The 26,149-nt window shown below is 45.6% G+C and overlaps 1 protein-coding gene across 1 annotated transcript in view; it reads left to right on the forward strand.

Moving 5' to 3' along the window:
* The first annotated feature begins 20,025 nt into the window (after positions 1–20,025).
* Positions 20,026–26,149, forward strand: part of TCP11 (t-complex 11) — a 243,874-nt gene continuing 237,750 nt past the window's right edge. Inside the window, exon 1 of the mRNA XM_069633483.1 lies at positions 20,026–20,134. The gene's annotated coding sequence lies outside the window, so the exon portion shown is untranslated. The remainder of the gene's footprint in view (positions 20,135–26,149) is intronic.

The raw sequence follows: 26,149 nt of genomic DNA on the forward strand, positions 1-26,149 counted from the left end.
AATGTGACGAATCTGACAACTTCGTCACTGATTCCCTGGAAGGAAGCCCCTCTTACGTGGCGGGGGAAAGGCAGAAGCTACCCGACTCTGACCCTGGCGGTGGCTATCTGTGAGAGGACCACGTGGGTGAGAATAAGCTCCAGGCAGACTGACAGACACTAAGTCAAGTTTACTCTTCAGTTATTCCTTTCAATGACATCCATGTACCTTTGTAACATTCATACATGGCCTGTTGTAATACAGATACTGATTTCCCAGGTTTTTCTAGCACAAGACCTATTTTTCCTCCCCCCGACCCTTTTTTGGGTACTGAGATGAGGAAGAGAGATTGAGTAATGAGGCAGACTGGACACAGTAAACCCACGCCACGTTCTAGTCATTAGAGACTGCAGAGCAAGACCGGGACATTTAAAAGCAACACAGGAACCGAATTCAGGAGAACGAGAGAGCCAGAAACTGGAGAGGCACCTAACTTGTGCTGACACTGTGCAAGACGACGAAGGCAAGCAAGCTGCACAGTGCAGTGCAGAGGCCAATGGGTATGGTGTGCAGAGGAACCGGACCGGGAGAAGTCAGCTGCTTTTCGACCACGGGCAGCCGGAGCTGCCAAAGTCAGAGGAAGGTGAAGCGGGAAGTGAACAACTCGCTGGACCCAAGACCAGTCAATGGACCGGGAGCACAGACACTGGGGAAACACGAGGAACGCTGAAGACACCATCCACGACCGGTAAGTCCAGAGAGAGTGAGCGGGTTACCACGGAGCGTCTAAGTGAATGCAGTGTACTGCATTCTAGGCTAGAGAGCCCAAGAGTGAATATTACTGATACAAACATTGTTGAAGGAACAAGCCTAAGTGAAGGCAGTGCAAGTATTTCTGACACAAACATTGTTGAGAGAAAGAACCTGAGCGAAGACAGTGAAAAAAATGCAAGTAACAACAGTGTTAAAGGCAAAAGCCTAGACATAGGCAATAGAAGTTAGAAAGGGTTGCTGGCCCGATATTGGAACATTGTTGTAAGCTTGATAAAAGAGAAAGTTGTGCCCTGGCAGGTTAGTGAACCAGGCAACCAGTCAGTCTGGGACTCACACCCAAGCAAGAAAGTGACGACACCCTGGCAGGCAAGTAACCCAGTGGTAACACTTTTCAGGAACAAGGAACAATACCCTGGCAGGAGATTACACCAGGGAAAGGAAGAAGGATTGAGAGTCTCAAGGGAAAAGCACCCCTATATGTGAAAGTTTGTATCAGATAAGGAAATACTCTTGTCCCTTTAAGGATTCAAGAGAACTATGCCAGCACTGTGAGAAAACATTATCAAGAGCGCTAGAAGAAATCTAGGGGAAAGGAAGCCCCTTTCCTGGTAGAACTTTGTTTCCTTTCCGTTTGTGCACCTTGGAATGTTATGTTTGGAACTTCAAGAAGAAGCTATATGTTTATAGCTCAAAGAAATCCCCATTTTCACCTTGTATTTAGTTTAGAATGTAAAGGTCATTTTAGGGTTTTGGACGCAGGACTGAAGACTCTTTGTTTAACATCCTGACACAGACATTCCTTAGTTTTGTTGAGGTAGTAAACTCCTCAGAGTTAGGTATAGCAAGGATTTCTGAAACTCGTCTTATTATTTTGACAATAAAGGTTTATAACCAAAACTTAAGATGATGATATGTTGATGATGATATTGCATTTATAACGCGCCTGTACCGCATGTTTGTGATCAGCAAACCAATAAAAAAAGAATTTTAAATAAATAAATTACGCACATGTACACATGTTTTTCTAGGCACCAAGATGCCACTGTGTCCGAGTCTGACTACTGACTGCTTACACCAGTCAGAACTGAGGCTGCATTAATCTGTCTGAGAGATAGGGTGTCGTTCTGGTAAACCTTCTTACCCTGAGATTCCCACATCTTAAAATCCTTATCCAGAATAGTTGTAGGATTCTGAATAAGGCATTTGCCTTTACTTAGGGCTGCAGAAACAAGTACAGATTGTGAAGGTAAGTTTCCCATAGCAACACAAGGTGCAACCTTTGGAGTTTTGTATTTGGAGTCTAAAGATTTGGAAACTATAGGCTCTGAACGAGGTCTCTGCCAATTGTGCATTGCCTGTTCCCTTAATATAACCTCTGTTGCCAAAAAAGGCTTATCTGAAGAGGAAAGAGAAAAAAATGTTTATTCCGCTTGCGCCATTAACATAAAGAAATACAATAGCAATAAAACATCTACACATTATACAAATCTCAAGGTTATCTAGATACAAAGCCTATAATAGGTATACAATTGGATTAAAATTGTCTCTCCAGTCTTCTGAAAGACGCTTTGACATATTCACACAGATTAGAAATAATACTGCTGTCATTACAGCACAAAATAAATGGCATTGCCTCAGCTATAGTTGTGATATTGGAATATATAAAATTCCTCCTCAGCAACTATCTCCTTAGATCAATCAACAGGTTACAAATCAACATAAAATGGGGTAAGTCTTCATTGGCCCCAGATCCACAGGAGCAGCGCCCATTCTTAGACAGCCATGGCATCCGTCCCCTTAGAGGTAAAACATTAAGGGCCTCATTACGAGTGAGGCGGAACGGGTTAACGGGCTCCGCTAAAGGAGGCAGACCCGTTAAACCCGTTCCGCCTCATTACAACCTCCCCTCGCGGGACCCGGTAAGTAACACCTGGTCAAACCAGGCGTGCTTACCGGGTCCCGCGAGGGGAAGAGGGAGCAAACAACGAGCCGCTCGTAATCGGCCCGTTGTTTGCACCCTCTCCCATTCCCATTGAGCCCTATGGGGGCTCAGATGGGAATGGGGAAGGTCTGGGCCCGGGTTCCTGGAGGGAGGAATTACCGGGCCCTCCAAACTCGGAATGGCCCGGTAATTCCCCATTCTGGAAACCCGGACACGGACCCGATTTCGGCGGCAGCCATGCCGCCAATAGCAGCATGGCTACCGCCGACGTCGTAATGAGGCCCTAAGTCTTAACATTAAAATAATTTGCCTCTGTTGAGGAGATCTTATTTTACTTATTGCATTTCCTTAAGGATCTGAGCTGGGGGCAACGGCTAAATATTTCCGGGCACTCAGATTCACAATACAGCTCATGGCATTATTGTATTCTAACACCTTGGCTCTCTTTTTTAGATTTAACTTATTTATACCTCCTTTCCTAATCTGCTTAAAATCTACTCCCCAACTCTTGCACAAGGCGGAATACTTATTAAGCCATGGATAGTTTACATGTGACACAATTTCCCCCACATCATTTATAATGTTTGGGTTTTCTAGGCTCTTACTAAATGCTTTCCAGCAGAATTTAAAAAATGTGTGTTCCACACGTAGCATAATACTTGGTACGCCCAGTTTCATCTGTAGTGCCTCCCCTGGTGTGCTAGGACCAAGACCAAATATCTTCCTCAATACACTGTTTTGTATGCAATCCAACGCGGCACGATTCATGTGTCCCCATATTTCACACCTATACAGTACTGCAGAATATACTTTGGCCTCCTTGGCCTGAATGCACTTAACATGCCAGTGACCAGCACATTTACAATAGAACCTAGCCAAGCCACCCAAACCTGCCTGTAGCCTTTTTTCCATCATGTTGAGATGCAGACGCAGGACCCATTACTTAAGAACGTGTTTTAAGTTGTACCCACTGAGATCTGTGGCAGCATTAATATGTCTAAGAGATAGGGTGTCATTTTGGTAAACCTTCTTACCCTGAAATTCCCACATCTTAGAATACTTTTCCAGAATAGTTGTGGGATCCTGAATAGGGTGTTTGCCCTTACTAGAGGCTTCAGAAATGACTGATTGTGCAGGTAAGTTTCACATAGTAACAAAAGGTTCGGACTTTGGAGTTTTGTATTTGCAGTCTACTAATTTGGAAACGATAGGCTCTGAATTAGGTCTTAGCCAATTGTGCATTGCCTGTTTCATTATTGAAAACTGTGTTGCCAAAAAAGGCTTATCTGAAGATGAAGAGGAGAGCCTTGACAAAAGGGCCTGAAGCAGCAGGCTTCACAGGAGGTAATAAGCCTGCATTGCCTTGATATTACCATATGGGAGTGCTTTTGCATAATGAATGAGAGTTTCATCCTGCACTTCCGAAGAAGAAAGAACTTTGTCAACTCTAGCTATCTTAAGAGGAGCAGGATTGACTGGTACGTTCGCCGGTACCGAGCAGGAATGGGAACTAATGGTGGTAGGCACGTATCAGAAAGCGTGCTGGCTAAAACTTCCCAATAATTCATAACAAACTGCATAACTGTAGAAGTTATCTACTCAATGAAGTGTGTAGAAGGCCCAAAGTGCCAGGAACAGACTCTTCGTCTAAAGAAGCCACCGGAGACATAGATGCATCAACTAATGCTGGAATATAAAGGTTCTAAAGTGTTAAAAAATATTTTGATAAACATTCAACATCGAGGGCCTAGATACCTGAGCATTACTAAAGGAAATCAGTACAGAGGCCTCAGAAACTGAGGGAAAGCCTTGCTCCAGAGAGAATTGCAGTCTGGGAGACCTCTTCCCTCAAAGGTATCCCTAAAAACTCCTGACGTGAAATATTCCAAAGCATTAAAATGATCAACCTCAGAATCAGAAAGCTGAATAGCTTCCGAAGGAAAATCATGCACACACTCAGCACAGGAAAAAAGTGTTGTGCTTGTGCTTTGGGTGTTTAGAAGAAAACTCAACCGTTACTGAAGCTGGTGACAAGTGTGGCCTGTGGTCTTTCCTCTTATGGTAATCTGAAAAGGATTTGCTGTGTTTTTGGTTTGGGGGTACCAAAGTAAACTGCTTAGGAAATGCTGCTGTGGAATTAATGGTACCAGGATCCTGTAGGGAGTTAGACTTAACTTCTGGATGAAGGGAGCTAGACTCCATATTCTTGGAGACCTTTCGATCTTGAGAGAAGTTATTGCCTGTTCTGGATGGTGCTGAGGCAGTAATACCCCTCTCTGGTACCTTCTTAACCTTGTCTGTGGTGAAAAGATCATCCAGTACCAATGGCCAAGTCTTGCACCTTGGTTTCTGCCCACCGAAAGGTACCCGCAAGTGCATACGCCCATGGTGGACTCCTGCAGAATGTTGATAGAAAATATGACCGATCAAATTGAAAATGACCCACCTCGGAGAGGGCAAACAGCAAAAAAAGAGAAAAGAAAACCCTTAAAAAGGGACGAGCATGGAGAAACTCATCCCACGTCCAACCACATAGGCGGAAAAACAGGAACTGGGAGGTGTCAGTTGGTGGTACACTGGTGATGCACGGGTGATGCACAGGTGGGGGTCGGGCACACGGAGGGATGCTTGTGCGTACTGAGCCCCATTCTAAAAGCCTTAAAGTGACAGCATCATCTTTTGGGGAAGCTGTTTCCCTTCCAGTCTGTGATACTGGAGTACCCAGATTATGGACATGAATTTATTATCCAGAAAGACGACTGTGAATTTAGAATTGGAGCATTTTTCGTGCAGCTCAACTCGGAAGGGGTTAAACAACCTGTTGCCTACATTAGCTGGTAAATGTCCAAGAGAGTGAGTGAGCGGAAATGGGCCACAACTGAGAAAGAGGCATTTGTGTGCAAGTTGAAAACCCTATATTTGTGGGTCCCACTTTACTGTCAAAACAGACCACCAGCTTCTCAGGTGGTTCATGGCTATGCAGGGAGAGAATCTAAAGTTGTTGCATTGGGCCATATCCTCACAAGGTTTGAATATGGACATCCAGCACAAAACTGAAACTTAGCATTTCAATATATTTGTCATCATAGGATACTTTCATCTTGATGCTGAGCTAGGCCTTTTTGAAGGATAGTGTTCCATCATTGCCATATGCGAGGGAGGTATAGACTGAGTTCTTTTTTATTTTTAATGTAAAATAGTGCTGGTAATTCCATCTCTGAAAGTAAGATCTGCTAATCAGACCTCACTTTCATAATGCTCCCTACTAGAAAATATAGTATAACCATGGAACCCTGTGGGGACAGTCTACTGGCACCCACTGCAGTTGCCCTGTAGTTGGCAACATGGCAGTTAAAGAGTGACATGTGCATTACTGTAGAGAGCATCCTGGAATCCAAAGTTCCAACAGCCAGGTGGTGGTCTTTTTAAACATAGGCTCCTATGGTCCAAATTATACATTATTGTGAACCCCCAGGGACTGGTGGCAGTCTATGAAAAATGAAATATAAGCCATGTCTGATGTGACATAGTGGCTCCTAACTATATACAATTACACTGGCTAAAAGCCTACTGGTGTCATATTAGTGTTAGCTTGGTTGCTCGTGCCTCATTCACTGACAGGGCTGTGTCAGCAAATGAGAATTGGGTGTCACCTAAAATAACAATTTGGGAGCAGCCCAGGAAATTCTCTTTTGATCTCTCCGAGAGGTTTTGGCACCTTAACTGGAGCCCACATTACCCCTCTGCTGAGGCAGCTTCACTGGTTCCTGGTGGACAAGAGGATATTGTTAAAATCCTTGTTTATGGTACATCGGGCTTTCAACGGCCTTGTACCGGAATATATCCAAGAAAAGTTCCCTCACTATGTACCAACGGTGTCTCCGCTCACACTCTGCTTTTCTGGTCAAGGTCCCCGTTTTAGACTGACCCGTACCTACGGCCGTGGCACTTCGGTGGCTGCCGCCAAGGCCTGCAATGCTACTCCCCTGGCATTGCGGCTGGCCGTTGAACACCTCACCATTTGGCGTATGTTCAAAACATTTGTGTTTTAATTTGTTTGGCTGGCAGCTCTGTTTTCATTCCGGCGCCAGGGTGCCTTCGGGTGTTTGTGCGCTCTATAATTATGTCTAACATAACATACATAGCATGGGGACATGAAATCTACTGTGAGCGTTAGCTGGGAACCACTGCTTCAAAGGGATGCCCTGACAGTACAATAGACTGCATCAAGCAGGGTGATAATTAATAGAGAGAGACTCGTTGATGTATGCAGATAGGAGAAGGGGGGGTGCAGTAGAATAGCCCAGGGGGCATTCCAGCAAGAGAGGTGTTCCACTATCTTGGGATTTCCTAGGGCTCCCAAACTCCTTGTAGCCCTGCCCCACTTCCTGCAGACAAATCACTCTGTATATGACATCACCAGGCAGAAGATTTTGAAACCACATCCAGTATTGGACCCCCTACAGAAGTCTAGAAGCGAGCAAGTCCACAGTACAAGATTGCATTTTTAAGGAGGTGAGATCATCCACCATGTTGAATCATCCTTGGGCTACTGAAGGATTACATTTGGAACTTTGTTGTGGATACAAACTGCTCCAAAGTCCTGTTCCAAAGAGGTGAATACAAGGATTTTCAAGAAAAGTACAAGCATTTTCTCTCAACCATTCCACGAGTAAATTTAGGGCGATTGACTGCACAAGGCCTACTGAAAGGGCAGATCAAGGTTTTACCGTGTCTCTGGAGGCCCTAGATTAGGTCTCACGCAACTAGAGGTCAAGAAACAGATCTGTAAACTGTTTACCAGCTTCAAATAATCTTCGAATTGGCTCGACCTTTACAAGATGCTTTTCAAACCGCTGCAGGCACCCAAAGCTGATTTTGACACTTGTGGCTTTCGATGCCTGTCGAGCCATTGAGCCACTGACTCAACCCATTGCAGGCCTGCGCTCCAATCAATTTCAAGCCAATTGTCACTGAAGAACCGCAATGCATCATTGGACCCCTTCGAGCAGGCTCAGTCTATCCTTGCCATTCGGTTGTGCTTAACCTCCTGTGCTTTCATTAGACTCTGAGTGAAATGGTGAGGAATTCTGAATTTGGCGCTTCATATTTTAAATGTTTCCAGTATGATGTTAGCTTCAGTCTCTTGCCGTTGCTCCTATTGCTATCCTATCATCCTAGCCACAACTGTAGCCATCCATCAGAGTCCCACAAGGTTACTTGTGTTCTGGAGAATAATGAATATGTAAGAGCACTGTACAAACAACAACCAGTAATATGAAAAACGAATATTCGAAAAGCCATTTTTCTAGCTTAGCAAATCCGATACAAGAAAGGAAAACAATAGCTTATTCTGTTTAAAGTTGTTCAAACTGATTTTCACTGAAAGAGTTCCCCAACATAGGTGCACCCAGCTGGTTCTATCTTTGTACACGTTTCACCCACCAACGACCTCGTTTCAAGATAGTTAAGTTGATGTGAATGAGAGAGGTGCAACATGAAGTATCAGAAGTAGAGGCGATAAAGCAGAATAGACCATGTGTGGTGTGACAGAGAGGTGAATAGCAGGTGGGGTTAAGGTAAAGCAGAGGAGGGGATCATGTGCGACACTATAAGAGACTGGAAGGTAACAGCAGACATGGACAAAGGATAGATATGGCACATATTAGATGGTTGTAAGGGCAGTCTGTGGTAAGCAGGAGCTGTCGGGTGCAAAATTCCTTTATCTCGGTATACGGAACAAGCCTGGGAATTCGATTGGGGTTAGCTAGGAATCTTAGGGAACAACAGTTCGGATTCCAAAAATGACAACTATAGGGCAGCTGGAGAGGAGAATGGGGAAACAGAGTCCTTTTGGATAACTAAAGCCCTAGGTTCTCTCTAATCAAGTTGCTGCTGTGCTGAGCCAAAAATGTCCATAACAATAGACATTGAGAATAGGTGAGATGTCACAGAATTAAAGAGCATCCCTCAAACAGTTGACATAATTGTACTGCGTCTTCTTTCCTATTTATAGTTGTAGGTACAGCGATTTATATTGTGGATTCAACTTGAACATTTTTCATAATGTTTACATTTCATGCACATTCATCATTTGTAGTATGTGCTTGAAATTGAGGGTTTTTTTACGGCTCAAAAAACATATTAAAATTGTTAGTTCCCAAAAATGACATAACCCTGAAAGGGCTATGAGGATAATTTTGCTTCTCGTCTATTCCCATAATAATATATCCTGTATCGTGCAGCAGTTTTCAGAGCAATGCTAACAAATGGTACAGCATGAAGCAACTAAACGAAAGGTTAATGGCACTGGGATAACAACGGATATTGAACACAATGAATTTATATAGTTGGAAGAAAAAACGTTCACTCAGATCAGACCTTTCTAATGTACCGCACCTCGCCACCACCAGACACTCACTGGCATTCTACATCACTGCATGAGGATCAGAGACAGCTTCCAAATCCTACCCTCCTAACCGCCACCAATTCGTCCAAATGGATTCCTCCAGATGATGAACTCTGCCTATTGCCTGTGGAGTCCCACAAGGATCCATGCTCTCACCCCCTTGATCTTCGAACTCTACATGGAAACGCTTGGAACTCTGCTAGCTTCTCACAACATCCACAACGACAAAAATGCAGATCACACACAGTTCTACCTGAAGATATCCTCCATCAAAGACATCCACAGGCTCAAAACCTGCATCACATTTATCTCGTCCTACATGCCCAGTACTTATCTGAAGCTTAACCCCTCCAAGACTGAATTCCTACTGTTGACCAAGAAACTGAACACCCTGATATCCGGACCTAGATCGTCTCAATGAACCTAGAGAGCTTTACACCCCAGCTGAACACCTGCGGCAAGTCCCTTAGGCTGTCATCCGCCGTGCCGGATGGTGGTTACTTCCGCATTGGCGGCTTCAACGCGGAAGATTGCGTTACTAGTTCCGGCACGTTTTCTGCCATTCTTGCTGTGCTGGTCTAGTGTTTGCACTCTTTGGTGGCGGCTGCCGGGAAATATATATTCGCTCCCCTTCCGGCGACCGTTGCGTTGCAACCCCTTAGTTTAAGCATTTCGCTCACCTTTGGGTTAGACGCTTGTTTTCTTCTCTTGGCTTTTCTTAGCCGCCTACTCTTTCCTCGGATTCGCTCTGCTGGCGTTTCAGTTCCTCCTCCCCTCTCCCTTGTCTATCCTCTCTCGGCTGCTTTCTCTCTCACTCTGCCGGCGCTGCCGCTGCTCGGACTTGCTTTCCTTCTGCTTCCGCATTCTGAGTAGCCTGCTTCATCCTCGGCAAAACCTCCTGCTCGGAGCCGGTCCCGCTCTGTTGACAGTTCTCCATCGCCGGATCCACTTCCCATCGTTGGATCCTTCCTCACCTCGTTCTGGAACATTGTTGCTGCAAAAATGGTTTGTTCTGCCATTCCGGCTTTTTTCCCTTTTTTTCCTGTCTGACCGCGGGAACGGGGCCACAGGACTGCTAGTTATTTAGCTGTCACTGTGGCTTCCTCTCGCGGCAGGCTCACCCCACAAAAGAAAGAGAAGGATTACCTGACACGTCGGAATCTCAGCCCCAAAGACGTGGAGATCAACTTCTCAGGTGAGGAGAGTGGGGAGGAAGAAGGGCCAGAGATTACAAATTTGGACATAGGCTCTATATTGAAAAACACCTCTCCTTAAAAGAGCACAAAGGAAGGAAGACACAGTTTGGTACCAACTTCCCCTCACGTAGAAAATGAAGCACTTCATGCCAGCGAACAACTCCAAATATACTGTCCAAGCCTGGGTCCTCTCCCACCTGGATGACGGCAATGCCCTCCTGAAGGCCTTCCGGTGACCATCATGGCATCACAGAGATGTGCCCTATGTGCTGTAGCACAACTCATCAAAGACTTGCAAATTCAACACCATCACCCAACCCCCACTGAACTGCACTGGCTCCCGCTGCAAGCATGTATCACCTTGAAATCCTGCTGCATCATCTATAAGGCAATCGCCCTCCAGGCCAAACCTACCTTGCTGAGAAGCTCAGCATCACCAGGGGCCTACGATCCACGAGAACCAAGGACATGTACAGACTTGAACTCCACCTGTGCAGGAAGGAAAGAACCAGAAGACAGACCCCCTCTTGTAAGGACATGTCACTTTCTCCCTATCAACACCAGACTCACCCCCTCGCTTCCACATTTCAGAAAGGAGCTCAAGACCCTTTTATTCAAGGAATGGCACCTCCCTATCATCTAGGGCCACACACTATCCCCACCTAACTTGACACTGACCAATCTGCTCCTGCCCTTTTCCCCACCCCTGGTTGTTTTTAGATCCCTTGCTGTCAAATTGTCTGCCCTCCCTAGTTTTTAAATCCTGCGTGGAACCTGGGGACATCCTCCTCACTTCTTTTCCCCTTTTCCTCCTCTCGGGTGGCCAGGGAAAGGCCATTGCTTTTGGATACTGACCCTGGGGGTAGATCTGCGAGGGAGGATCACCTGGGTGGGGGAGATTTGGGGAGTGGGGAGATGGCGCCCTTAGGTGAGACATGGTATCCCCCATTTCCTTTTCATAACAAACCCTCTAGCCCTCACACCTTTGTAGGTTATTGTCAGCCCGTTCTCTATTCTTCCCGTAAATCCTTTCCCCAGAAACACAAGTTTAGTACTGGGACAAGGAAGAGGCCAACTAGGCAAGCAAATCATCATTCTATTAATACAAACACATACCAACCTCAAATATGTACGGAGACGCGGAGGACGAAAGCAAGAGTCAAACCTGACTGTCGTTTCACCAGTGAGCGGTCTAATATTTTCTGGACTAATCGTGGCGGCGGGAACTTTAAAAGCCGGCATCCTGATGGAAATTGATTCAGCTGTGGAAGCAGGGCTACGGACGGCTGGGGGCAGGCAGACCTCTCCGGATCAACAGTGTGGCAAGCAGAGTGCTCAAGACCCAAGAAAGGATGCAGAGCTGAAGGACGCTGGAGGCTGGTGGCAGACGGTAAGAGGAAGACCGGCTTGACTGAGCGAAGCAGTCGTACGAGACCCGAGCTGTAGGAGAAGCATCGCTGGGTGAGCGGGGTAACGGAGAGACGCTGGTAGAAGTACTTTTGAATGTCAAATGAAGTGAAAACACATATAAGTACGTTTTAATGCCGAATGAACTGAAAGTAAATACAAGCAATTTTGAATGCCGAACAAAGTGAAAGGAAACATCAGTTCTTTGAATGCCGAATGAAGAAAAAGCAATTATAAGTACTTTTGAATACCGAACAGAGCGAAAGCAAGTTTTGAGCAATCTTGCACACTGAGCTGAATGAAAGTTTTGAAATCTGCCTAATAGAGAGAACTGCATTATGTGAGAAAACAAGCATTGGCAAAAGCCAAAAGAGAATTCAAGGAATTGTATGTTATGAGGAAATATATATTGGCAAGAGCCAGGAGAATACAAGAAAGTGTACTAAGTGCATTGTGGCCAATCAAGCCACGGAACTGTGTGTAACACAGGTGAATAATTCAAGCAGAACTGTCAAGTTGAAGCAGTGGTATAGTGTTGATGAAAAAGCAGGCTAGAAGGGGCATTGGTTGCGTGAGCTGTAATGGGTGGACCATGTGGTCTGACAACTGCACCTAGACCGAGTACTCCTCTGTATGGAAAAGCCACAGAAAGCACTTATAAAGAAACTTGTGTTTTACAACAACCTCTTATGTGATTTTGAAGTCAGGAAACTGAACTACCTATGTGAAAAGTAACCATGTTCTAAGAGCTGGGAAGTGTACGAAGGAATGTGTTGTTTTAAAAAGCCAGAAGATTTGAACTCTGTGCTTTGTGAACTATTTGAACTTGGGTAAGGGGTAGCTGATTGCAATGCAAGAGCTGGAAGAAGCTCGGAACTTTACTTTGAATATTATTCATTTTGATGCTGTCATCCCTACACATTGTATACAGTTAGACGTGAGGGCAAGCAAAGGTTTTGGACACAGACAGACATTTGCTTTGGACACAGACATTTGCTTTGGACTTCCTGACACAGACTATCCTTAGTTTTCCTGGTTAACCTTTTTGAACCAAAATTCAAACCTATTGTCCGTGTCTCTGTCATGATGCCTTCACAATCCCCACTCCTTTGAATTGATCCCTTCCGATCTGTGTCCTTCACAGTGCACTTCACCTGATGACTTGTTAAGGAAGCTGTCAGCTGAAGATAGGTCCTCACTTAATAAATACACTAATAATAATTAGCTTCACCTATGTTTAACAAACAAGTCTCGTTACAAGGACAGTATGTGCTGGATTCTCTTAAAATAAAATAACGGTTGTCATAAAAACAAAATCTATCACAATAACTTAATCTCTGAGTTAAAATTCTTGAATTATGCAAGATGTTCATATTATTCTATGTATTAACATGTTGTGTCTCTAACCACAGGCACACAGAGGTGTGGGAAGGACAGAACGGTGCTCCGGGATATCAATCAGCAACTAGCAAATAAGGAGGACGGAGCCAGCGTAACGCAAACCTTTCTTTATTCCTGCTACATTCTGAGTCCCGGGCCTTAGTAGCCCCTCCTCCTATTCCCTTGGCCCCCTTTCAGTCTTCCTCCTTCTGCCTTTTAAGTCATCCCTCCTTTAAGGCGTTTCCTTTCGTGTTCCACATAAAACATCTCCTCCTGCTTATCATCTTTTGTAGGTTTCATATTTCTACTACTATTTTCTGGGGGTCTTTGCGTTATTCTTCTTGGTCTTACGCTTGCTAGCGCTTCTTCATCTTCCACTGATTACTGAATCCTCTGTGCCAATCCATGAACACTTTCTGAACCAGAATATTTATTCAGATGCACGTCTTCCAGCTGTCCAAGCTCTTGTAATCCCTCACTATGCCTGAAGCTGTAGAGAGGAATAATGCAGAACAATCATGCCTGCACCACATCTTTAGTTTCCAACCCAGTGATATGCCTTGTTCACCTTGGCAGTGTTGATCATCTTCTCCTGCAGTCATGTCGTAGAAGATACCAATGCTTCCATTGCTTTCCGCTGTCAAATTGGTATGTCATTCTTCCTCATCCTCTGTTGCTGAAACCCATTTTCCAACGCGTCTACTTCGCTCTGGATACTGGATATCTCGTATTCCTTCTTGGCCATTATGTTCAGGGGCTGTTTGTGTCTTTGATGCAGAACTCCTCTGAGTTCGCTATTCTACGCATTTAAGACTGTAGGAGCTCTTCTATCACTGTAACCTTTACCTCTTTCTAACAAGGTACTTCTTTTTGCATCATTGAGTTCTGTTTCCTTGAGGGCTTCCACTCATCCTTTTCCTTGTCACCTTGTAAGAGTCCACCTTCACGTTTCTCTTCTTCCGTCTTCAATTTTCCATCTACTTCTTGCATCCTTGTCTCCATCCATTCCATTACATCTTTGTGACCCTTGTAGTCTTCTAGGTTCTTTCCAAGACAAGTACGTTCATTGGGCACCGTCTCTTCCAGAGCTGTGGCGGTGCTGTCTTCATCATGGATGCTTCTTTTTGTTTGCTTTATTGCCTTCGCAGTGGCAGCCTGTTCCATCAGATCTTGAATCTGACTTTGCATGTATTTCTCCACTGCCCAGTTTCTCTCATCTTCCATTCACCCCCTTCTGCTCTAGCTGTAGCTTGGACTTCATTGTATCAGTATACTGGATGTGTTTCGTTGTTAGAATAACGGAGAGCTCTTGTACTGGGATGATGTATCTTGATATTGATGCCGGCTTGGTGACAAGAGTGCCCTCAGGCAGGGATGGAGCAGCGGAGTGCTGCATCGCTGCTGGAGCGGCAGAGTGCTGTGTAGTGCTGGGATCCGCAACAGAGGCGGAGTGCTTTGTGGACTGAGGCGGAGTGCCTTTGGACACAGAGGCAGTGCTGCTCCGTGGTGAGGCAATGTGCTGTGTATCACTGGGATCAGCGACGGAGGCAGAGTTCCTTGTGGACTTTCTGGAGAGAAGGGAGTGGATTGCCATCAGGAGGGAGAGCGGATTGCTGTGTTTGCGGGACGGCGGATGTGCCTGTGGAGTTGCTGTTCTATTTGTCGTGGCTCTGTCTGGAGGGCACAGGTGCTCAGGTATTTTTATTATTATTTTCTTTTTGTCAGGAGGTCTGGATGTTATCCTGGAGGCCTGGACGTAAAATGGAGCAGTATACATGACGTGTCCCAATAGAATGGTCAGGCGAGGTCAGGCAATTACTGACCATCACTCACACCTGACTTCCATCAAGCTTCCCCACATGGATAAAAGGCGGAGCACGAAAGCACACTCTGAGCGAGGTAGGGCACACGAGAAAACTGCGGCTTCGAGACGGCAGCTGAACGAGAGAAGAAAGATGGCAAAACAGGAGGGGATCGCAAGGAGGGACGTTCCCTTGACCTTTCAGACAAGAAACCATTAAGCATAAGACCAGGAACCAGGCAGAAGAATCCTGTATTGTGTGTCGGAGATTCCCAGGGTCTACCGCGTCACAAATCAAAGTAGTGAGAAGCAGCGGCCACCATTGTACTGTCCTTGGCTCTAAGAGCAAAGCAGCTTCAGTGAAATCAACGCAGCCAGTGAGTTTGGGAGACCGATACAAGACTGTTATGTGTTGAAGCCAAGGTTGCAAGCAGCAACATTGTATGGCGAGCGCTGGAATGAACATTGTTAAAACACGTGTGATAAAAGACGCAAGTAAAGTTGAATTGCTGATGAGTGTTTGAACTTTGAAGAGACTTTGATAGGATACCTTTGACAGAGTGGTCCAGTACAGCGTGGACGCCCATTCGAAATGTCTCTCTAAGGTGTCTTGCTTAGAAGTAGCAGAAGTGAAAGTCAAATGAGACATATTAAGAGGAGAACAAAGAATTATAAATCGAAGTGGTCCTGCGATGGGTCAAGCAAAATCCTGCATGCACACAGTCGAAAATCTTGGATTTTGAAATAGTAAAGAAAGTTTGTAAAATTAGATAAATTTTGTCAGAGCCTAGCAGAGGGAGACCAATTGAAGGTCTCATGTTAAAGTGGTTCTGAGCTCCGCACATAGGAGAATCCTGAAGAGAAAGGAACTTTGAATGTTTGATTGTCACATCAGAACTTCTGAAATAAGAGACTTTGAATGGCAAAGAGACTTTGGCACAGAAGGTCCTGATGCTGAGATTTTGAACTGCATCCTCGTGCTAGAAAAGCCAGAGTATGTGCTAAGCTTGATTGCGCCGCCTTGTCCTGTGCTGAAAACGTGGGGAAGGGAAGTTAACGGCTCAACTATCATGGCATATAATTTCTTGAACACATTTCTTTTGTACAACATTGTTTCCCACACCATTTGTATTTAGAAGTTTGGATTGGCCATAGGTTTATTAGCATAGGCCCTTTTATTTTGACCAGACTCTACTAGGACTATGTTCTTTATTATTTGACGGTCATAGCTTGCTCCCATCTTTCGATTTAGGATTAGATAGGTGTTTCCCAAACCCAATTGAAGTTCAATAAACACCCTTCAACTGTGATCACTTGTGTCTGTCTTCACTGTTTTGGTACCATGCCTTCCTCACACTGCCCAGCAGCACTCATGTTCGGGACCCCATACAGGTGGGGCTTCCCGTTCTCCACAGCTGGACAGTTCACAAAATCGACCAGGAATGAATCAAGTGGACGGGCGAGCTCAGAACAACAGAGAGAGACGGGCTGTGCAAGCTGCCCCTAGCAACCTAGCTCCTGGAGACGGAGTGCTAGTGAAGAACTGGTCGTCCCAGACCAAACTAGCCCTTCCGCTTGAACCAACCCTGTGGGTAGTAACCAGCAATGACCAAGGAATGCTAACAGCCCAACCAGAACATGAGTCGGTTAATAGGAACTAATCCCATTTTCAGAGAGTGCCAGAGAGTGCCACTCACGATGTGGAAAGAAGCTCCACTTCCTGACAGTGACCCAGGATCCCGCAGGTCCAATCCTCCAGAGGCTCAGAGTGGAACGAGAGAAGGGGAGGAGGGGGAGCCCCCGGCTAGCCCAGTTAGCCAAGTCGCCTACCCAGGAGGTGCAGACCATAAGAGACTCGAGTGCACTGCAACTCTGGTGCGCACCCCCTGACAAAACAAGTCCAGATATGCACTGCGAGAGAAGCCACAGCCATCTACGAGGCTGAGGGGGTTTGTCGTACACGGAGTATACCGACGAACTGTAAGCTGAAATGACTGTTAATGCAATGTTTCAACATGTTTCCAGAAATGCACCTCCCCTATCAGCGACAGCGCCCTGATGCCTGTGGGCACTTTACAAATGGACTAAATAAATAAATAAATATGTGTCTTTATGTGATTTAGGGAGGGGTGTGGTGTAGAGGAAAGGCAGATGCGGTGTCCTGATGTTGCAGCATCAGATATCAGGCTGGACAATAATGCTATCAGGCTTGTCAGTAATATCCTCCTCTTCACTCAGATATTGGATATTGGAGATCACCTGGTTCCCCTTCCTCCTCACCTGATGTGGTTGAATAGTCCAACTTCTTTCTTCGGGCTTGCCGAGCATCTGGTTTCTTTTTTTTTAGCAGATAAGGTCTGCCTAGATCTGAGAATCCCCGGTGGCTCCTCTCCGCAACAGCCGGTAATGTTGTAGGGGAAAAAGCAAATGGCATAAAAAAAAAACAAGAATCTTCACTATGGATGGCACGATAGGCTGGACTTGCTGGTAGTACTTGGAAACAATAATAGGAGGGAGAGTGTTGGCTGGCTTGGAGGTAAGAATGAACTCAGAAGAACGTTCATAAGGGCTAGCAGGGAAAGCGTAATGTAGAAGAAATAAGGGAACCAACAAAAACGGGTACGGGCTGAAAGGACCAGGAAAAACAAATCCAGGAAAGGAAAAAAATGACGATATTCGGGCAGAAAAGAGGGGCAGAAAAGAGGAAAAAGAAATGGGAGTCAGAGAAACAAAAAACACGGGAAGCAGAGCAAGAGGGAGGTAATGGTAAGTAAAGGAGCGGGTGGACCACCGCCAAGGGAAATAATACGGAGCACAAGCAACGAGGAGAATCCAAGAAGTTGCAACGTGCCGAGACGCCGAGTGAAGAGTGGTAAATACACTTGGCGGCGGCCATGTTGGAATAGACTAGACCACTACACACGTTGTGGAAACAACGTGGTAGCACAGTCTAATGGCGGCCGTATTTCCACCTATTCCACACACGCCAGTTACCCAGGGTTGTGACATCAGATCGCAAGGGAGAAAATAAAGGACCAACTGCCCACCAAAACAGGACAGTCAGGTGCAAGTAACCCAACTTTGTGGATGTGTAGTCATTTACATGAGACCCTGGAGGGTCCAGTTAACAACCTGCCAGAGGCCCAGCAGAGAGCCTAGTAGCATTCCTGCTTAACCTCTGGGTTTAGCCCAGAGACTTAAGTTTTCACGCTCTTCTCCAAGGAAGACCGCGGTGTCTCTGGGTTGTCCTGCAGCGCTGGAACAGTCACCCTTGAGGGGCTATGGAAGCATTTGTAAATTGTAAATCATGTCCGTTTACATGTTTTTTTATAATTAAGGGTTACTTGTATTTGTTCCTGCCAGGGAAGCACTGGTCAAGGGCTTAATAAAATGTTAAAGAGATGTCTCAGCAGGACTTCACATGTTGCAGGCATTTTTCCCTCATTCTCTTTGTTGCTTTTAAGTAACTCATTTGGCACGTTTTATTGCAGGCCTTAGCAGACTAGTGTGGGGGAATGGGCCATTTCTCTGTCAAGCCCCAGCTCACTGGGATGGGCTGTTTAGCATTTAAAAGCCCCATAATCTGCATCTGTTCTGAAGTAAATACCTGGCTAACAATGCATAATAGTCTGTGCCATGGCTGCTTGGTTGACATGACACAGAAAGGGAACCTGTATGCCTTTTTCCTGAAACCAAACATTTCCTAAGAAAGAAGGCGTAAACTGGGACAATCTGCATTTTCAAGCATATAGTGGTGTAATCGATGGCAGAAACACTCAAGGGGATTGATTTACAAAAATTAGGACTAACATTTTTGTTTTAGTCAGAGAGTGGCACCACTGGCTTGAAACCAGAAAAGCCACCTCTCCTATGCTGCCATCATAGTACTCAGGGTAGTTTTCACTTGCACTTTTTTCATGTTCAGCGCTGTAGTTTTGCCTTCCCTGTTATGGTCTTGCGCACATGCCAACCACTCAGGGTAAAGAGACACCAGGCCTTTAGCATGGCATTCTGGGACTCGTAGTCTTGTAGTTATAATGGGGAAACCAGGGGTATATTTATGTATTTATTTTATTTGTAAAGCGCGCATACAACTCGTAGGCATTGAGGCACTGTTGCAGGTACAGAGTACAGAGTACTAGTAAAGCTAGTGAGATACAAGCATAGTTACATACAAATAAAAGGTAACGTAGGTATAACAAATGGCAATTGTCATACAAAACATACAGAATCATACATAGGTATAAAGTCAAATGTCAATTATCCTACAAAACAAGCAGTTGGGCGGTGGGGCAGAGGATAGTTCCTGGCAAAAGGCGTGAGGGGGGATTCAGGTTTAGGTAAAAATCTGAGTTTTTAAAGCTTTGTGGAAGATCCGGTATCAATTTAAAGAGGCTGGAAGGCCGTCTCGAATGGAATGGTGTGTGGGTGCGCATTTCAAAATGGTGTGTGGAGGCCCCATTCCCTGCAGGTGAGACGTCCTGCCTGCACATGTTAGCAAAAATGCCTTTATCTGGAGTAGTGTAAGGTTTCCAAATGTAAAAGGGCACTGTAAAAATTGTAAATATGTTTTTTGAGAGCACAGTTTCATTTGGTGCAGTTTTGTGCAAGTAGCCGATCACACAATCAAATATAGTTTACCTTTTTGACATGTAGGCAGTGCATGTGGGCAGAGTCTTGTGTGGCTATGAGCGGAGCATACATCTCAGGGTTTTTGATTTTCAAATGTAGGCAGGTATGCCTAGTGGCCCCTCCACTTCTTTCCTTTATCCCCGTGCGGTCTCCTTCCTTCTGCCTCTTAAGGTCGTCCCCCAAATTAAGGTGTTTCTCTCGTGTTCCACATACAACATAATACCGGCATACACTAGCCAAACAAATGTGCCTTGTAGGGGCCACTGGGCAAGAACGAGCATCGTATTCTGATCTATGCCTTGCTTGCACGTTTGGGTAATAACTTCTCATTCCATGCTTTCAAAATCAATTGTCAAGTCTTATCCAGTGCTCGGAGAAACTGCAATTTCCTAGTTCCTAATCTGTGACTAAAAGTCAGGCTATAAATAGAGGCCCAGATACACTAGAGCTCGAGCTAAATATACCACCGTCAGCGCCACCAAGAAACTGGAAATCGTCGCTGGCATTTCGGAGGGGAATCCAGCCGGGCCAGTGCATCCAACTCCGAGCGTTTGCAGAGAAGATTGACGGCTAAAACGGCGCTCGGTGTGAATGTTGGAATCCATAAAATAAAGGTCAGCTACATATTTTTCTTAGCGAAATCAGCATACCCTGTTTGTCCTCAATAAGCACATGTGCTGCATGCCAAGTGCAATATTAAAGGAAGACTTTATTCATTCCAACGGGCCGTTCTTAGGATTTGAGGGCCAGGTCGATTTGAAGATGTCTCTTTCAGTTGGTGCTATGAAGGTACATTTCAAACACAGGGTACAGGAATGCGCTAGCTCATCTGTCTCTAGTGATAAATATTACCAAAAGTCAAATAATATATCATTGTACCAAAACATCTGTCAAAATATAGGCACGCAGTCGTGGAACGTTTCTGCATTATAGTGGCAAAAAATATTAGCATCAGATTTCCAAGACATATCTGCATCTCATTACGGATGTCAATTCACCAAAATGCCAGTGGGAACATGCTTGATGACAACAAAGAAAGTGGCATCACATCACCAGACATGCCAACATAATACATTACATTTGGGAGACGCTAGCCCAGTCCCGGGTTTAACTTTGCATTCTGGCACTTGTAGTCCTGGATTTTGCCATTAAAAATGTTCCAAAATGCAAATTTAAACCAGGACTGGAGTATCGTCTCCAGAATGGAATGGATAATGTTGGCTTGTAAGCAACACAAGTAACTATCCTTGGCAACATAAAATAATGGCAACTAACCACTGACTCTAATAAGGGGAAGTGACATCACTCACATATCAAATAATTATAAGATTAACAAAGCAGACAAAAGGCTTTTTCAATTACTGATGATATATTAACTGTCAGTAAGACCCTGCACAATAATCATAGGTCGAGTGCACTGCCTTCATATGCTCATACAGCCGCATGTGGCTTGTTACTAACATCTCATGGCAGTTGTTGATTAATTATTTTTCCTACTGCTCACCTACAATGCATCCGACCGGCAAGACCTGGGCAGACAGGGGACCCTCAAGCATGCAATTAAAACATTGTGAGGCCCATGGAGCAAGGAAAGAAAACCTCATCTGGTCCAGCAAAAGCTAAATTATACGAAAACGTACGCTGATAAAAAATTAAGAGATGTGAGCCCTATGAGGGTGGACTTGTCTGCAATGTATTCAAATGTATTGAGCAAAGACGCTTCGGTTCAAGCAAATGCTGAAAAATTACAATGGCGAAAGTGGTATGGGGGAGGGGAGTTATAACTGTTAAAACTCATGATCCCTTATAAAGCTGTGATGAGAACTGATAAGAAGAACAATGACAAGAAGGCTGTACACTGTTTCTCATATGCATGTCTGTAACTTGAGCTCTTGAGAAGTAACTAAAGATTGTAAAAAAAAAAAAAATTAAGAGGCAGTGTAGGTTTTTTCCTGTGTGGGTTATTCAATTTTACAATATTTATGAGTATTTTAATAATTGTCCAACTCCTAATTCCTATGGTACATCCTGCCTCAGCGACACTCGCCAACAAAAAAAGTGAGTTTTTTTTGCCCGCTTTTCAGGGAGCTTTGGCAATAGGGATGTAACGGTATTACGGTATACCGTTAAAGATACCGTGAACCACTTAATTGAACAATAATAACCGTCACATTGTTTATACCGGTATACCGTTCATACCGTTAAGTGTGCTTTTCAATCTGATTTGGAAAGGCTGCAGTAAGCAAGTGCTGCACAGTCTTGGTCTTGCACTGTTGGATGTGCCGTCTGCCAAGTAGTTTCAGTTTGAGCAGTTTTTAATGCCATTCCATAAACCACACGTGCCTGACACAAAATCAATATGTTAGCAATAGGAAGAATAAATACAGTACCAAGAAGGAAAAGGGTTTACTCTTTTTTTAAAGCGCTCACACAGCCTGCTGGCATCAAGGCGGTGTTAAAGAAATTGTTTATTTAGTTGTGTAATTTGCGTATTTATAACACGCTTAAACACCCAGAGGTTTCTAAGCGCTGACCCAGGGAAATCGAACCTGTGTTGCTTCGTGTCGTCTGAGCTATCCTCCCGGGACTTTGGGTTGGCGGCTTTGGGGTTTATATATTTATAATGGATAATGTTTTCTAAACATATGACGATGGGGGATGTCCCTGGTTCCATCATTGAATTTACATATAATAAGTCACACTGCAAAATGTACTCATCTCTGTGGGTATTCCCTGCTGCCATACCAAAGGGTAACATGTCTGTGATTACTGAACACCTTTTGGCCCGGAAGTAAACTAAAGGCTGAGAGAGAGAGACAGAGAAAGAGAGAGAAAGAGAGAGAAAGAGAGAGAAACAGAGAAAGAGAGAAAGAGAGAGAGAGAGAGAGAGAGAGAGAACAAACATATACTACCATCAAACGCCATTGATCTGTGGCATGTAGGTTATCAAGATGGCAACATGTTCATCTTCACCAGTAGCCAGTGGGGGAGCTAAAAGCCTTAATAACCACTTAAGAAAAGCTATTCAGTTTGCTTTGCCAGTTGCAGCAGCCCCCCCCCCTTTCCACACGTGTGTTTGTGTTTGGTGGAAGCAAGGGGTGGCATTTCAGTGGAAAGTATGTTGAAAAGCCTAATTCTAGCCCTGGGTGCCTGGTTTTGTTTGTGATGATAAATCTGACAATTTATGACCTTTTAGAAAATATTTGTTAAAATTAGTTAACTCCACCTACTATACCGCGATAACCATGATATACCGTCATTTGGCAAGAAGGTTATTGTACCGTCAAAAACTAATACCGTGACACCCCTATTTGGCAAACTTGTCAAATTCTGATTTCTGACATACAACCCCCTTTCAAATATTAGTGGGGGCCTAGGAAAGTAAGTGTAAGGGCTTTGCTGCATGTGTTTTCTTGGGCATGGCTTCAACATGTCCAGATTCACTATGCAGTGAGTAATCTCCAGACATATCCCACTTGTGCAGAAAATACCTCCTCTCCAGCTCGTTCTCCTCTTGGTGCTGCACCCCATAGAATACAGTTGAGGCCCACGGAAAATTCAGTTCAATTGTGCTCGAAGCTCCTCTACCTTTTCCTTCTGTGACTTCCTGTGCATCTTATCTCTCCCTTGCCCTCATCATCCCAACTAATCTGCCCAACTTTGATTCTCCCTACCACTACTGAATGTTCTATCATACTCAGCCTTTGCCTCTCTGACAGGCAAAGTGCTTCAAAGCCAATAAATATGGCAGCAGGCGCTATATAAATGCAAGATAACATAGCATCAATTGCTGCCATTTCTAGGGGCCGGCCAACGGGGCAGAGGCCTAGGGCACCTTTGGGCGGAATGCAGCACTGAGAGCTTGCTAATTCTGCCATCTGCGAGAGAGGCTTCAGACATTGCATTTTAACGTAATTAACACTGTAATTTAATAGAAAGCAGCGCCATGCACACAGGGCACCCTCTTGCTGCAGCCAATGACAATACTCTGCTCAGAGTTTTTTTTTCAGAAGGCTCTGTGACAAATCTAGTGATGTCACTCCTTTCCCAGGAAAGGTCTCTTCTCATGAGGCCATGAGCCAGGGAAAGGCAGAAGCTACCTAATACTGGCCCTGGGGGAGGCTGAGGGAGGACCACGAGGGGAGACAACTCTCATGGGAGTTGGATAGACACGCTAGGTCAAACATGGTATCCCTCGGTTTCATTAGGACCTAAAGACACTCCTTCACTTCCCCATTCTTGTATGGCATATTGTAAGGAGGATAAAGAATCTCCGTTGTTTACTGGTCACCAAACGTATATGCATATCTACCCCTTTAATGAGAAAGAGAGATGGAGGAATTAAGATCATTAGAAGCAGCAAGCTGACACTGCATTCTATTTGTTGGAGGATGTTAACAAGTGCTTGGACTTACATACATCCCTCTCCCTTTAATAACACTGAAACAACAAGTACTGGGACTTATGTACGACCCACAGCCCCATTTTATAACACTGAGACGAGGAAGAGGGATGGAGTGATGAAGATCACTGTAAGCGGACAAACCCATGCCGGGTTCTAGTGATTAGAAGAAGTTAACAGGTGCCGGGATATTCAAATATGGAACACCTGAACAGAACGAGAGAGTCAGCCTTCCCGACACTGGTTGGGACACAGGAGGAAAGCGAACTGCAGACCAGAGCGAAGAAGCTGGTGATGACAGCGTCCACGGAAGTCAGGCGTAAGAGTGTTTTCTGCGCTGCCATCCCGAGCAGCAGGAGCTGCTTAGTGAAGGAGAAGGCCAGACAGGAGCCGAGAAGCCAACGAGATGTGCTCCCAGGCAGCAAGCAAACAGCGGAGGAAATGCTTAAAATCGAGGGACGCCGAAGCTGCCAAAGAAGACTCGTGGGCTCTGCAGGGGGGACATGCCGGGGGATGAGAAATGCACTTAGACACCTTCTTTTGTGGATGCCATATCGGCTCGGCCATATTTGTATTCCCTACATCATAACAAAAAATGTGACTTAAAAACCACACACCATCAATAACAATACATCTCCTAGTACTGACAAGGGGTCCAGGTGGACCACGCCCTCCGACCTTCAAGGCGGCATATGGTGGTGAGGCCCTATCCCGTACCCCCCATGCCTTGCTCTCTGTGGTGGGGCGATCCCAGAAGGCCGACCCTTCGTTACCCAACTTGCCTTCTGAGCCTGCCCCCTACACCCTCTCCCCCGCCAGGACCCAATAGCCACTTTTCAGGAATTTTGCAGAGGGGTGTACTGCGCCCTCCCCTTCCCCCGATTCCAACTCCAGAGTCCCCGGAAGGGGATTCTGTCTCCATTGTCCTCCCCCCACCTGCAACTCTCTTTCCCCTACTGCCCTCTCCCGAACTCCGATATCCAGAGTGGGTGGGATGTAAAAGCCCATCGAATGCAGGCAGGTTAGCAGCATGGGCCCGGATGGCAGGAACACAGCGGCGCAAAATCCTCCCAGGGTAATGCATAGAACTGTGCTCCTTCGCACTTTTGCCCCCCTTTTTATGAGCCAATTCACGTCACTGCACTCCCTGCCAGGCCTGAGCCCGCGAGAGCCACTTGCCCCCCTGCCGTGGAACTGGTTCCACCTGGTGGCTCCTGACTCCAGTCGGCCCAGCCACTCCAATGCCCCCTGGCTGCCCCCAGCCTGCCCAACCTGGCAACCCCGCAAGGGCGGGCTTTTTGCTTTTTGTAAGCCCAGAGAAGGAGATTGGGATATTGGGGCGCTCAGAGCGGATACCAAATGTCATTAGTAAAGAGCAAAAACCCACACAAGGGAGCTGGGACATTCAACACAGTTGGAGAAGTGGCGGTGGCCCATATGAAAGATATAATTACCTGGATACAGAAGCAAGTGAATGCTAATGAAGAGTGTGAACCTGTGATTTGCACTCGAATATTGAGAGGACTCAAAAAGCTCTGTCAGGTGTGAGAAACCAAAGGGTGTCTCACCCGCTAGTCCTTGGGGACTTGTCATCCAGGTGGCCAGGACACGGCCATCGCTTTTGGATCCAGTTCCTGGGGGTGGACCAGTGCGGGTGGAACACCTGGGTGAGGGGGTTTTGGGGAGTGGGGGTGAGGCAGCCGATGGTGGGACACGGTATCCCCCCTCTTTTGTTTATCTAACTCCTCCTATTCTTTGGAATTCACTGAGGTGCCAACTCCCGCCCTGGTACACAAACACTGGGCCGAGGAAGAGGGTGACTGAGAGTAACAACATTAACTTTCACACATCATACTGGACATGTCCCGCTAATCGGCCCAGGCAAAGTCAGGCCCTTGACTTTAAGTGCATACACCTGATACCAATTAGCTCTCCTCAAACGAATAAAACGCAGAACCCAAAGACACACTCTGAGCAAGGTGGAACACGAGTATGAGCAGAACATCTGGGACGAAGGCAAACCTTATGGAGCAGAGCCACAGACTAAGGGGCGAGAGCAGCAGGTCAAAAACCCCAAGAGTTCCCTACCGGAGGGAATTGCCTCTGACAGGCCGCTGAAAAAACATGGAGAAGGCCAGATCCCACAAGTGAAGACTGCATTGTGTTTCAAGGACGCCAGCGACCCCTCCTGGGCGAACGGCAGAGTTGGGAAGGCGAGGCCAAGCCT

This window comes from Ambystoma mexicanum, chromosome 13 (assembly GCF_040938575.1).
Source record: "Ambystoma mexicanum isolate Mex_15411 chromosome 13, UKY_AmexF1_1, whole genome shotgun sequence".
NCBI classification, from domain to species: Eukaryota; Metazoa; Chordata; class Amphibia; order Caudata; family Ambystomatidae; genus Ambystoma; species Ambystoma mexicanum.